At 39.1% G+C, this 15,069-nt stretch overlaps 1 long non-coding RNA gene across 2 annotated transcripts in view; it reads right to left on the bottom strand.

The window, feature by feature from the left end:
* The window catches only part of LOC125893060 (uncharacterized), a 43,047-nt gene that overhangs the window by 4,387 nt on the left and 23,591 nt on the right, over positions 1-15,069 (bottom strand). Inside the window, exon 4 of one of the 2 annotated variants that reach the window (XR_007449834.1) lies at positions 6,957-7,003. The exons of the other annotated variant lie outside the window; for it this stretch is intronic. This is a non-coding gene — a long non-coding RNA (uncharacterized LOC125893060). Of the gene's footprint in view, positions 1-6,956; positions 7,004-15,069 lie in introns of those variants that run through there. 2 annotated transcript variants of the gene reach the window in all.

Raw genomic sequence — 15,069 nt, 5'->3', positions numbered from 1 at the left:
CCATCTTATTAAGAGTGAAAACTCTATCATTAGCAAATCAATTGCGGTTTCTATTCACATTTGGAAAGGGTTGAACCGAGAATGAACTGACCCCCCCTCCCATACAAAGCCTGGTTCACTGACACCCAGCTATATGTGAGAGAGCCTTTTCTTGTACAAACTGTTTGGAATTGTCCTTTAAACTTCTCCTGCTCCAAAGCAGCTTATAGACAACAATGTCAAGTCGGCCCCATAGACGACCTCTACCATGACTGATCCTCCGTAGGTCTGACTCGCTGTGTGTGTGTATGTGTGTGTGTGTGTGTTCATGATACAGAGAATGTGTGACATGGACAGAAAAAGAAAGACTGAAAAATAGACAGCAGAGAAGGACTATTGTGCATGCTAAACCTCTGTCTAAATGGCTGCGGCACACTCACACACACACACACACACACACACACACACACAAACACACGCACACCGTCACAACACTTTTCTGTTTACATAGACGGTTGGACATGAATAGCAGCTCATAGCACAGGCCTCAATCAAAGCTAACAGGGCTGAATGGAGCTGATAGATTCTATGGCGAGGAGAAGACACTCCTTTTAAATGTTAAAAGATAATTTGGCTTAACACACAGCTGCCTTAATGCTGTCATACACTCCGCGCACCTTCACGCTAATCTCTGATTCTACAACTCATTCAGTGCCTCTGCGAGACAAACAAAAAACCGGTGTTGTTTATATTCCTTGATAACACAAGAAAAAGAGAAGGCAAGAAAGCCTCCAGACACCAGTGGAGAGGTGGATGATTTTATTTATCTTCTGTCTCACCATTTAAGCAGGCACCATGAATCTAAATTGATTCTAAATCTAATGAGCCTCAACACAATATTGCATGCAAGGACAAAATAAAAGTGACGGTAATAATCAGTGAAATTCCCATTTAAACATGACTCCTGAGGGTGACACTGAAATAAATTAAATAGATTAAATGATGAAACTTGAATTTTGATGCAGAACTACAAAAAAAATCTCCCATTTAATTATTTTGTTACTGGTAGAACAGCCCTGCTGTATTTTCCAACAAAAACTATACATGCAAACACATGCCATCATACACAGAAACCTTGAGCAGCTTGTGCCTATTCAAATCATTTTCAAAAGTGTATGAGAGAAATAAAAAGAATTAAACACGCTGTTTGACTTCAAGGCCTTGAAGGTAAATCACACCATCATCTAATTCACAGCACTTAAGGCACTATAGAAATCTTATCATTTGGCTCTATTGTAGGCAAGGTTAAGTGTATACATATGGAGGTATATATTACCTGTAGAGATAAGAAATAGGAGCATGATAATATATCTGAAAGATGTATTTGTTATCTGTAGAGATAAGAAATATGCAGCATGATGATAAATATGAAAGACGCTTCACTTAAAATGATTTTAATTTCAGTCTCTCTGAGTAGTCTGATATGAAGCTGAAGAACATATGTATTCTTCATCACAATTGTCGTCAATACATGGCTTTGTGGCTCTTAATATAGCTGCAGTAAATATGACTGATTCCTAGACAGAAATGAAAATCATGTTAGAGGTGAAACTATCATAATGTTTGACATAATCACACATGATTTTGTCAACAAGAACAAACATACTTGAAGTAAGAGAAAAATAATATGTTCAATAAATAAATACTAATTATATGCTGCACAGCTAAAATAACTCTCTTCTGCGTTACAACTTTTAAATAAAAGCAATACAGGAGCCTAAATTGAAAAAAGGAATGAACCTCACACTTTGCCATCACAACATTCATTTGACTTTGCACACAAACTGGATCCATCAAAAGAGACACAGTTAAGGTGTTAAGCCACCTGAGAGCCAGAGGGGGAGCTATGCTGTTCAAGCACGTAAAGTCGACTTATTAGATACAATTTATTTGTTTTTGTTCTCTCCAAAAATTGTAAAAACAGTCAGCGAGGTAATTAAATATGCCCATCTATGTAACATATATTTGCAATAATAATGATAATTATATTTATACTAATCATTATAATCATAATTACTATATAACAATCATTATTATTATTATTATTATTATTAATCAAACAAATCAGAAGGTTGTATTTCAAACTAAAATATTTTACTTAATATTAATTATCTACAACATTTCATGCAGACTAAATAAAGCTAATAATAATACTTATAATCAGCTCTATGTCTGTCAGCATATTTCCAACAATACACGTTTCAATGAAGCAACAGATTTGAATATTATGGTCCACTGTTGAGAAAAATAAAATATTAATATGTTCTGAAAATGATCTGATTTTGTAGCGCCATATTTATTTGTTGTAATAGAAAAGACTATTTTTCCATGACGTTTAGATTTTAATTGATATTAAACTATGCTGATATTAATAAACTGTAAATAAACAGAGTTTATTTTCTAAGAAATAATTTGCTTGTGTCTGTGATGGATTACTGAGTGACTTTGCCTTGAACATTATAACTTAAGTCTATACAATTTATTATATCATAAATAAAATACTAAAATGACATATTCATCAATACTGTGCATTTCTGGAAATATGATTATTAAATTGAGATTGTGAGGTGTAATGGTGTGAGGATATTCAAAACAGTCACTGCAGAGTGAGACTTCATTGTGACATTTTACGATGATTTAATTTTAAAATATAAAATACAGAAAGGCACAGTCACTTACTGTATTTTGTTTTATTCAGCATATTTGTAAATCAGAAATCTGGAATTTTGCATATGAATTTGACACAAATCCATAATAGTAGATTAAAATAAAAGCTACAGAATCCCATGTGACCACATGCAGCAATATTGGGGAAGCTTAAAATGTACAAGATGTCTGTAAATATGTGAGATGTGACTGTGTCAACTTGCACGCTTTCTTTACTCCAAAAGATTACACAACGATTTTGCACAAACTCCACCCCGCTAATGTGGGAAAGTCCAAGAAACCAAATCAGTATCGTATGAAAATCTGAAGCGACAGAGGCGACACAAGCTTGTAAACAACGGTTATGGTTGCCACTTTGGCTGTCTGTCTCACTGACCGCTCTGTTAATCCACTTAAGACACAATAGACCGCAGACCCACACAACACCTTCCTACCAATTTATCATTAAAACACTTTACTTCCAAGTGTTTCCCTGCAATCATCAAATCATGAGTTTGGAGGTGAAAATGACTGAAATAGTGTGATTCAGATTTGTAGACATTAAAGGAAAAAACAGCATCCCTGGGTCACCGGCACTCGGCTGTGGTCTGTGTAATTTTTCACGGTGTCTTCTCCCTTGCTCTTTCCCTCTCTCCTCTGCATTACCTTAACAAAAGCCTCACACACACACATACATCCACTCCACCAGTGTGACAGACAGGAAGACAAAATGGCTGAATAGTGATGGAGGAGCTGCGTGTTCCTTTATGTGTCGACTAATCAGCCAGCACTAACATGTGTCAACACTACACTCACACTCGCCTCAGAATGGGGACATTGTCCCACAGACAGAGGGAAAAACTAACACTCCTTCGATATCCTGACAATAAATGAGGAACAAAATAAATAAAGCCTCAGTCATTGTTAGAATATCTGCAACGAAATATCGACACAATTACTCTCACAAGCAAAAATGTTTAAACAAATATATTGGAATTTTAATTTTAGCTACGTCTAACTAAAATCATTCCTTGTACGCTGTATTTATTAAAATATCTGAACTACTGGTGGAGGTTTTCTAACGACAGCTCCTCTGTGACAGCGGAGGACTAGCCGACGGCTACCTTTTGAAGCCTGCTGCAACAGCACTGATATCCTCCACCACACGTACACATACAGTGTCATCAGTAGTCTACAAAACCTGCCTGTCTCCAGTTGTGCTGTATTTATTATTGAGATAATTGACAGCTGGCATCAATCCTCAAATGCATAAATAATATTCTGTGGATCTGGAGAAAACATAGACCACTGATAATATGAAGATAAAATATAAATGTGTGTCTGATTGACATAGATAGATAGATAGATAGATAGCTAGATAGATAGATAGATAGATAGATAGATTTTTCTATAGCAGGGTGAATAAATGTTTTAATTATTTGAACAATAAAATCGTTCTTTTCATCCTCGATCAAATTCCCTAATTATCACATCAAAAGCGTGATTTAGTGTATCCACTAATGGAAAATAATGACTGCAGGAATAGTGACAGTGATGGAGAAAACTGAAGACTGTATTGACAAGACGCTCTATTTTTGCTTGCTCTGTTATTCAATTTTGCACTGTTAAAACTGAAAAATGCAAAAAATTGACACATAACATTTCAGCCACGCCGCGTTTCAGTGGATCCTTTGTGAGATTGTAAATTTTAGTTTTTTGCGCGAGTCAAGCCTTTTCACTCAACTGCTGTGCATTAACATACTGCAAGAAGGACAGAGAGCGAGAGGGAGAGGGAAGGAGGTGGAGAGATAATGAACCTGTGTCTGCTACTGCTATAGGCAATCAGGAACTAACCTTGTGAATAATCAAGGCTTGGCAGGCTCGGGAGAGAGAGGGGGTGAGAGAGGAAGAGAAAGAGAGAGTGTGACTATAGCATCAGTCTCTAATCCTATCAGTCCGGCCCATGGTGTGTGTGTGTGTGTGTGTGTGTGAGAGTGTGTGTGTGTGTGTGTGTGTGTGTGTGTGTGTGTGTGAGGGTTGTTTCTTTAGGACAGCTCCCACTGCGAGCAGTGAAAAGCAACCTGAAATCAAAGCCTAAATGCATCTGTGTTTGTGTTTATCACACAATGGCAAACCTTCTCTCACCGAGGCCTTCTATACATCTGAATCATTCTCTACGGCTCTGTGTCTCTCTCTGCCTCACCATGCATTTCTGGGGTTTCATTCGGTGCCCGTGTGTGTTACATATCGATGCTTTTCCCTTGAAGTGGATTTCTCTTTAGGCAGTGCATGACTGTCAACTGCACAACAAATGACTGTAGGGCTTGTACTGGGTAAAAAGGCACCTTCACCCTTTACGCTGCCGTGCTGGTTTGCAGGAAAGTACTTATTGTATTTGCATCTAACAGTGTTGTGACATTGCTGTATATTTGTTGAGGTGGGTCAAGTAGTTGAGACTAGCTTGAAAATGGAAACAGCAGAGCAGAAGTGATGACATATATGTTTACAAGTATGCTTTTATATGCTCATATGAATATGAGGACTCGACGGCGGTGATGAGTAACTGCTATGGCACTTTGCTGAACATTATACGAAATACTAAAAAACAAAAATGAGAAAATAGATGAATCCAGCTGTCTCAAAATGTAGTGCTTATCATGTTGTAGACTTCACAAAGGTGGCATGCTACAGCAGGGCCATGTTATTGGGATGCATTATATTGCAATCATGTCCTATGTGTGTGTACATGTCTCTGTGTGCCCTGTACATATGAACTGCTAGGCTACTTGCAGCTCTTCTTTTCAACAAGGATGGGATTAGAGCAAATTCTGTGGGAGTGTGTGCATGTGTATCAACACAAACACCAGCTGATGCCATGGACAGGTGGAAGGAGGGTCGCCATCCCCCGTTAATGTGCACACAAATATTCTAACACACACCAGGTATGTGTTGGCGCATACCTGGATTGTATGGACACAGATCTCACACACTAAGCATACATAACTGTAAAATGCAGAATTGGTAGCTGTAATACATGCATTGTTCGACATGCGCACACACACACACACACACACACACACACACATGCACACGCCCTCATAACTGGTGTACACATAATCAGACATACACTAGCTGACGGAGAAAAACAAAACAACAGCAAACGCCAAACTAAAATAATGGCGTGACAGAAATCAATATTACAACAATGCTGCATAGAAACAATAATGACAAAGCCGTGTCTTCTGTCTTACGAAGCCGTCCGCTAAAAGCATATTTCTCGCCCTCCATCTTACAGCTGGCTGGCCGACAGGCAGACAAAGAGACACTACCGCAGTGTGAAAATATACTGACGTAGCTGGCTTCTCTGTGGCTGAGATTTAGTCTGTGTGTGTGTATGTGTGTGTATGAGCATGTTTCCGTGCTTTATGGATCGAAGTAAATGTGCTTGCTATATTTCAGAGTGTACTTCTGGGAGCACATGTGCAGATGCTTCATGCGATTTTACTTTTGAGTATGCAGCAAGTTTGTCTCCATGAATGTTAGGAGCACTTATTGTCTCTGCATGTATGTCTTCATTTGGTTGATATGCTCATGTGTGTGTGTGTGTGTGTGTGTGTGTGTGTGTGTGTGTTTCAAGTGTATGGTGGGGATGGGCAGGTTCTAGCTGTAGTCTGAATTTTCAGCATCTGAGTGTTCGCTCTTCTTTCGTTGCCACTTTCTCCCTATGTACCTCATCCTCTTCTCTCCTCTCCTCTCCTCTTCTCTCCTCATGTAAATAAAATTGCAGTGCTAGAATTTTAATGATGATCTTTTTCTTCCCTACAGTCTGGTTACAGCCTGGATAGACACACAGAGGGAACTAATAACACTGGCGTCTTTGTAGGGAAACGACACACATTCAGGCTGCATACATTTAGACATGCACATAAAACGTGTCTCCATGCAACTAGCAGTAATGATACTTCTAATAAAACATACCCATATCATTACAATATGCCACATAAGCTGTTTATAGTGACACCATGGCTTCATTTGTTAGTCTGGTATTAGCCACTGGCTAACAATGCTAAGGAGCTACTTCACAGTAAAGCATTAACACTGATACATTGACACACAGCAACACAAATACACCAAATAATTTACCATCATGCACCAATTGATGGATTACAAAACCTGAATACTAGAAGAAGTATACATAAGTCAGATTGGTGTTTTAAGTGTGTGTGGTGCAGATGCTCACCTGTTTGAGGCAATTGCTAGCAGTTTGAACTGTCTGTGTGTCTGTGATGGAGGCCTGCAGAGGGCCGAGCCTTCACATCTATTTCACACAGACAAAACACAAAGAATGGGTCATCAGCTAATCCTTAAAATCCCGTCCTAGTCAACTGAGGGTTAAAATAAAGAAACAGGAGCCTAAATGTTGAGAAAAACGGTAAAAAAAAAATCTTTGGTGTAGATTGAAATTAGAGAGTGATACAAAGTAGACAGAGATAGAAGGTGATGACGAAAGGGGATTCTAAGAAAGACTGAGCAGAGACATGCTAGCACTTCCCTGATCAACTTTCAACTTTGAGAACAGGAGCAACAGATGCAGTGGTGGTGTATTGTGGAGGGTATTAGGGCGAGGGATACCCCAAAATCTCCCCCGCTGCGTGTATGCGTTTGTTTGTGTGTGTGAGTGTGACAGCAGGGAGCAGCTCAGCGCAGGACGCTGCACGCAGCAAGGGGCCATTAGACATGGTGGGGTGACCCACATAAAAGACGCACGCACGCACGCACACACACACACACACACACACACACACACACACACACACACACACACACAAGCATGAAACTTTCCTTTTTGCGGCCAATGTGGCATGATAACCATAAAGCCGAGATTCTTTAGCATTGGGTTTAGCATGGCCATTGTCACATGGTTCTCACAGTGTAGGATTTGGTAGGCGACCACTGGTCCAATAAGCCTCAATATATTGAGCACAAATCCAACAAACTCTTTTCACTGACGAAACACATTATTCCTGCTCATTTGCAGTGAAAACTCCTCAGTGTCTGTGTTTTCTGCTGTACTTTAGCTCGTGTTACCACTATTAAGTCACACATGACATGCTCATTTCTGCACTTCTGTCAGCATTGATTGGTTTGTGGTGATATGATGGGGAGGAACAGTATGTGGTGAGCTGGGAATATGGACTTTATTCAGACACATGCAACTGGCAACAACACAACAAACTATAGCCTTAAAAATCACTAATTAAGGCCTCTTTGACACAGTCTCCACAGAAAATGAGTTCATGAAATAGGCGAGGTTTTCTTTTGCAAGCATTACTGCATTGCATTGAATACTGAGCAGGTATTCCTGTTATTGTTCCCCCCATACTGATCTCAAAGTTTGTTAAAACTGTTGGGAAGCAAGTTTTCCCTTTTTCTACATGTGCACTAAGTGATTTGTCTCTCTACAATGATTGATGGCGGCATTTTGATGACATTTTATATCAATTAACATCTAAAACTAAGGTTACTGTCTTTCCTGTAATCTCTAAATGTCCCTTAATAATTACAGTTGTCACTGCAAACTGACTTTTAATGTGTGTATTTTTGTGTGGCATTACTTGACAGACAGTTCAGCATATTTTCATTGAAGACATAATACACAGCAGGACTCTTATATAAAAAGCACAATGCTGTTGTGGAAATCAATACAGCCAGTGTTCAAGAACCATGATGGGTCACAGTGCATCCAGAACATGCACCCCTGCAAGAAGAAAATATGGACTTATCTAACCAGGAATATCATCAAATGCAATCAATACACAGCAGGCCTATTCAACCAGTGGCCTGTGGGCCAATGTCGGCCCACCTAAAAGCCAGACTGGCCACCGATCAGTTCTTTTTTCAATTAAATGAAATTTAAAATCTGAAGACTAAAAATCACATGAATAAGGGACATTTGGTCACAACATAAACCTCTAAACCAGCAGAGTACTCCTATGCTGTCAGTATCAGCCAACCGCAGTATGCATTATTGATGACGAAAGCCCTCCTCCAAATGCTGCTGTTGTCGCAGGCTTGTTTGCAGTATAGCAAAATAAAAGTTTTGAAAATGTGGCGCATTGTGTCAAGCGACATATATAATCAGAATAACAGCTCAGGGAAATGTCTGAGCCCCAGGCCCTAAGGTTTCTGAAAATGAAGCCCCCTGAACAATAGAACTGAACTGTCCTGATACACTGCTTTTATTCAGAATACAAATAATCCACACTGGGAGTGCTCTGATATGGTGTACCATGTCAGATGTTTCTATATTTACAACATAGTTTTAGTACAACTTAACTACTTTACTTCACCCAAAACTGGGACCGTAACAGGGACTCTTGGTGATGTAACTGTATTTTTTATTTGCTTTTCACTTCATTTTTTAAATGGAAAATTAGTTAAAGTTAAATAAGTGCTACTAATTCAAGCACTTATAACTGAGGGGGCTGTAAATGGGTCCACTTGTCTGTATCTACTTTAGATTTTTTTTGGCGGTGAAAAAATCTGATCATTAGCTTGTAGTGCTCCAGCGTAGAAATAACAATGGTGGGTAGAGTGCTATAAAATCTATACACAAGTAAAAGTACGATTACTTCCATTACTTAATAAATTACTCAAAGTACAAGTTACTTTCTATTCTACTATTTTTAGGGTGTGTGGGCCAGTGCAAAACATTGAAAAAACATGTCACATATTATATCTTTTTGGATGAAGTAGAGCAGGTAAGCTGCACTACATCTAACAACAATTAAGCATCATCATACAAGATGAAGTTTGGCTGAGCGCCAAAGTTAATCACAGCCGTGCTGATATTCGTACAACTGCATGACCTAGACTGTGATATTGCTTTTAAACAACAGTTCTACAATCACTATTTATCAGTTAACAGTAATAAGCAACAACAGGTTATGATTTGTTTGTTAATTTAATCATATATTTGGCTCCGACAGCACACATAGTTTGGCAGCTAGACCGCGACTGGACTGTTGCCAAGCAACACATGAATATTCCCGCACACTAGCTTGGTACTTAGTGTAGGTCTACACGTTACTGCAGGCCAGCTACTTTGTATCATCCTACATTTATCTGGATGTTTCCAGCTATTGTGCAACCAGTACAATAAGAGTCTGCTGACAGTCATTTGGGTGACATACGTGTGATACCGATGAGTTAACAGCCTGATCAGACAGTAGGTTGCGACATCAGCTGATGCTATAGGAAGGAGCACACCTGGCAGTTTGCAGTGAAGTTTGTAGAAATATATTCATGTTTGTGGTGCAAAGTTTATTACGACAATCGTTGATATAATGAGCGCACTATGGCACAAACTGGACTGTTCGTCAACATGGACACTGCTACTACTGTTAGTTTATTCAGAGCACCACACTCTGAGAGCGGCAGAGCGCCAAGAGCAGTGAATGTGATGAATGCTGTATTTCTTCAAACAACAGGGCTCTCATTTTAATGTGGAGTGTCAGATTGGATTTATGAATGCACCAACTGATTAATTTACCAGTTTTAATGAAGGTATGAAAGGCAAATGTAGCAAAGTAAAAAGTAGATTACTGGCTAAGAAATATACCTGAGTAAAGAATTAAAACGAGGGGATGTAACATGTAACTCGTTCCTTAAAAAAATACTAACTGTAATGCGTTAATACTCACCTCTGAGAAATAGTCATTGAACATTTTATGTGATGCAAACAAACTCATGGGAAATCTGTCTGCTCCCAGTAATATTCCTATTTATTTGTTCATCTGTGATAGATTGCTACCCTTATAGCAATCTATTAATGCAAGCCAAGTCAAGTGAAGTCAGTTTTTATCTATATAGCCCAACTTCACAAATCAAAAATGTGCTTCAAGGGGCTTCACAATCTGTACAACACCTGACACCCTCTATCATTAGACCCTCAAGTCTCTGTTCCAATATAAACAGTATGTGGCATACCGTACTTTCAGTATGACAAGGCTAATTATTTGACTAAGCTGAGGCAGCATCAGGTTCTCCAGTAACTCCGACACAATGTTTTGTTCTGTAATAAATCTTGAGCCATGTCTTTTTTCTCTCAGATAATTACAATTTGGCTGCACAGCTCCACTTCCTCACAGTGCTTCACAGCAGACAGATTGTTGAGTTGGTGAGTTGGCCTGCAGTTCTGAAACTCTCCTTCTTTCATTATCCTTATCTCTCCATATCTCTCTCTCCTGCCCCCACAACACACGCACACACACATATACATTGCCAGAGGGATTTGCAGCAGCTAGGCAGAGCGTAAGTGTGAGTCTGTGTGTGTATGTGCACATGCACAGCGGGGAGTTGCCAATTACAGCAGTGATTAAAACCCAGTAGTGTGGAAAGAGAGAGTGGGAAAGAGGAGGGGAGAGAGGGAGGAAGAGAGAAAAAGAAAGGGATATGGACAGACAGACAGAGCAACAATGAACAAGGACACAAACGTGTTCCTACACATACAGCCCTTCCCATAAATGCTACAGAATTGTACTTGTGATATTTGTGGACAGCCTGAGTCAAAAATTTAGGAAATGGGCTTTGGCAATTTTATATGTGAAACCCGAGCACAGTCTCTGTAAACATTAGTGCATTTGCTTCAAAATAACCACCGTCATTATTGTAAGTAGGATAATACCAGATAATAATAAACAAAGTGCACATCGTTAAGAAAAAAATAGTCCATCAAAGCCCATTTTGACTAAACCAGCCATCAGCTACCTCTGCTCAACAACATGATATATTTTGCATGTAAAGCTCAGTGGAGATATATAGAGAGGAAGACATGACATGGGATTAATGTGAATGTACAGTATGCATACTGAAACCCTCTTTCCCCTCTCACTGGTATAATCACACAGAATCAGACACTGGGTGTGTGCTCAGCCCCAAAATTGCAACCTCTTGTCCTCTGCATTTCCCACTTCTCCTCCATTTAGCTCTGACCCCCACCCCCCCACCCCCCTCACCTGGCTTAACCATGGACAATGAGTTCACATGACTCATGTTGCAAAGAGAAAAGGAAATAATAAAGAGTGAATAGAGAAAGTACAGAGAGGGGCTGAACGACAACAAGGGAATGGCATCGATGTATCTTTCTCTCACCAGGACTGTTTTTAAGATATTTCACTGTTTGCATCAAGGAGCACAGGCAGCTGCATCTCTGAGCCGATGAACTGCATGCATTCACCACATGAGCGAGGGCTGTGGGTGGGGGTGGGAGAATAATTGATTCTTAGTCACATTGCAATGCCGACGTGGAAGATTGGGTTTCAATTCGCAAATATCAAAAATTGATTTTCTAAATGTTACTTACTAATGTGATGTTGACGGAACCAAAAAGGTGGAACCCAACTGCGAGGACAGTGGAGCACCCAGGCAGTCTACGGTGTGGACATGCTAGAGTTAGCTATAATTCATCTTCACAAAAGGCAGTGGTTGCAAGCATGTTTAATTTCATGTCTTCTAATAACAATATTGAGACAAACATAAAGTATATTGTACTTTTTAGAGAGATTATTGTTAATGGAGTGTCAGCAGTGGTCAGCAGTAACGTTCAAATAACGTAAAGTTATGTACTTAACGTACTTAAGTTACAACCATTTTCTTTCGGAAAAGCAACATGGTTGGGCATCTTTAGATTTCGGCAAATAAAGTTACCGTGTTTAGGAAAAGAAACGCGGTGATGACGTCCCTCACACGTTCACACATTCAAACATCTGTCTTCAGGGAGACAAATTACTGGCTCATGAGTACGTAGGATATGTACAAATTTTGGTGTGTTACTTTTCATGGGAAAACATACAAACAGTGCATGAGAACAGCCTGCCAACACACTCTGCAGCCTTCAACAACTTTAACCAACTCTGAGTTGAAGAAAATAACCCAATGCTCAGTTTGTTTCACTTTAAAAACCCTGCGCCTGCTCAGTGTCTTGGCTGTCGCCTGAGCTAATAGTGCAGCACAGATGCTGCTCTCCACTGCTGGAGACATAACATCTTCAGCATTTTGTTATTCTCATACAAGTAGGACTGTAGGGTGCTTAATAAATTCAATAATCAATGCAGTTGAGGTTTTTTTTTAAAAAAAAAAAAAAAAAGCAGCAGGCCATTTATCTTAAAAGCCAGTTATGTTCCATGTTGTACTTGGGAAGAATAAGGACACAAGTGAATGGTTTGGCACACAGTATAGCCTACTGGAGCAAGAGACTGAAAATTAAGTCTCACTCTCGCTATTTATTCAATCGAAAATCGAGTTTGAATTGCATCAGACACCAAAGAATCTTATCCCATCGAATCGCTAGATTCCCGAAGATTCCTTACCCCTCGCTGGCAGAAGAGGAGAGGTATGTAGGGATATGAGAAGAGGGTGTTAGATGAGAGAAGACATGAAGTGGAAAAGGAAGCAAATGAGTGAGGTAAAGATAGGATCAGGGATGGAAATTAGCACCAGCCAAGTGGCTGCTAGATTTTCTTCACTCACCAGCCAAAACAAAACAAACAAAAAAGAGGCAGGTGAAAAAAAGTTAATTTCCAAATCTGGATAGGTATAAAGGGCAAGAGATAGAGGTAGAGGAGGAACATGTGGAAGTACAACTACTAATACAGCAACAATAATTAGATGATCAAATTCAGTCATTAGCATTATTAGCATCACAGATATTACAGGTGTTAATAACATGTTAATCACAGTAATGTAACAGAATTTACCAAACTCTGGAACTCACTGCCACCTGACCTTCATAACTCTGCCACCCTGCCCATCTTCAAATCTAAACTCAAAACTCATCTGTTCAGACTTGCTTACTCTCTCTAAACTGCTTCACACGGTCCCCCCTCCCTTTTATTGTTTGTTGTCTTTTTATCTTGCATTTTTATCTTGGTTTTTATATTTTCTGTACAGTGACCTTGGGTGTCCTGAAAGGCGCTTTCAAATAAAATGTATTATTATTATTATTATTATTATTAAAAGTAACACAAGTGTATGTTTCACTCTTTGTACACCCCTTTATGTTCACATAAGCTGTGGCTGAACTGGTCTCAGTGTTAGTATTCTTTGCATGCACCTGCTGATGCACAAACATGATGCTTCATTTATTATCAATGCTAAAGGAAAAGGCTTTTCTCACTGACATCACAGGTTAGAGTATATGGTCTCTTTCTTTCAGCTTTAAGAAACCCGGTTCATGTTCACACATAGAACTGCAGATCCATCTATTATTCCTCTAGCTGACCCATGTAAGACTATTCAAAACACTCCTATGACCAAGCCAAATAACCTGTGATGAAGTCATGTCACAAAGAAATGGAAAAAATCAGTTACCAGTCTACTCTGCAAATGATACAGCCACCACTTTTTTCTCAATTCATGACGTGAAGTCACGTGCCACATTTGTGTCATGTCAGATTTACCATAAATACATGCTTCCTACTGAGAGGAACCATTTACATCAGCCTCCTGGTGTACCTACATGAGAATGATGTGGTATTTTTGCAGGCTTAGAAATTTCTTTGCATCACAAATTGAAAACACATGTTGACATGGGATGCAAACACTGAAATAAATCCACCCATGCTGCACGTCAAGTAATTAAAAGTACTACTTACTTTCACAGTAACAGAATAAATTTATTAAAGCGACAACATCTGCTTCAGTGTATGTTTTTTAACCTTTGCTTTTGTCTAGGTTGGGTTTTAAATTGCTGAATTCAAATTCTAAACAGAACAAGGTTAACACATGTATAAATTCTGAGAGTAATTCTGCACATGAAAACATAAAATCAAAAACCTATGTCAACAAACACAAGTGATAAGTTTAGACGTTAAATGTTAACATCCTTCTTAGACACAAACATTTCAGAGTGCATTAAAACTGGTGTTAGGCGTAACACGCTACTGTAATTCCACTACTTTTGGCTAGAAATGTAGCTAATTACTTTTACAAATAAAAACAAACAAACACAATTACAGTTACTGAAATTTAAATGGGCTTCTTACTCGTTACTTTTGTCTTGATCGTGGCAGACACACGCTGCCTATTCCCTAGGTTACAATCTAACGTCACCCGACCTGACAGTGGCGCAATGAATGACGTGAATCAATCAATCAACATTGGACTGACACTGCACACAATGGCCCACAGCTCAGGCAATCTGAGCCTGCTGTCCTGAAAATATGGACATTATTTTTCCCTCGTGATCAAGGACAAAAATATAGTGAGGAAATGTAGTTTATTTGCATTTTTGAGGACTTAATCCACATTAGTGGTGTTGCAATACGGTGGTACTGACAATAACTGCAATATCTAAAATTACATATTGATATCATGTTAATAATA

This window comes from Epinephelus fuscoguttatus, linkage group LG8, assembly GCF_011397635.1.
Source record: "Epinephelus fuscoguttatus linkage group LG8, E.fuscoguttatus.final_Chr_v1".
NCBI lineage: Eukaryota > Metazoa > Chordata > Actinopteri > Perciformes > Serranidae > Epinephelus > Epinephelus fuscoguttatus.
The sequence above is the reverse complement of the archived record's forward strand: the minus strand, read 5'-3'. Positions and strand labels throughout refer to the sequence as shown.